Raw genomic sequence first — 718 nt, 5'->3', positions numbered from 1 at the left:
CACCATCAATAAAGCAACACAGTGGCTTTAAATTAACAAAATTATTGATGCCCGGATTGGCGTTATGAAAGTTAGTTAGTAACAATATTGAACTTTAAAAAACAATACTAAAACAGGCTGGATATGAGACTGATCATATGTAATACCTCTCTAGTTTAGTATTAAAATTAAACAAAACCAAAGTAATCAAGCCCCCTTTTGCTCTGCCAGAGGCATAAAAAGGGATTTATATCCGTCTAAATAAAGAGGATTAGTAACCTCCCATGTCTCCTGTAAACAGATCAGACTAAACACTTTCGAAATTTAAGCTATAATGGATCAGTTCTTTTAGCATTGGGACCAGCAATATTTCAACCTATAATCTTAATATCATTCGAGGTGAAACGAGCTACGCATGGGGCCACCACTGTGGGCTCTAATTCCAAAAGCCTGGCCCCACCCCTGCCTTGAAAGCAGTCAATCACAATCATTTAACGAGGCCTAGTGTTCAAACCTATTGGCAGAGATCAAGGAATGACACAGGGTAACTTTGCCACTTCTCAGGCCCTCAAATCACAAGGATGGGTAAAAAGTTGCAGCGGGTGCTGACATAAAAGAAACCAAGAGGCAGGAGCCTTAAGGGGGATAAGTCACACATGGATGCAGGAAAGTGCACCAAAACCTGGACAACGGCCCCAGGGTTGTTAAAGTTGACCACCACACAATCACCTTTTAGATG

This window comes from Pleurodeles waltl, chromosome 12 (genome assembly GCF_031143425.1).
Source record: "Pleurodeles waltl isolate 20211129_DDA chromosome 12, aPleWal1.hap1.20221129, whole genome shotgun sequence".
NCBI classification, from domain to species: domain Eukaryota; kingdom Metazoa; phylum Chordata; class Amphibia; order Caudata; family Salamandridae; genus Pleurodeles; species Pleurodeles waltl.
This window is presented reverse-complemented; position numbering follows the sequence as displayed.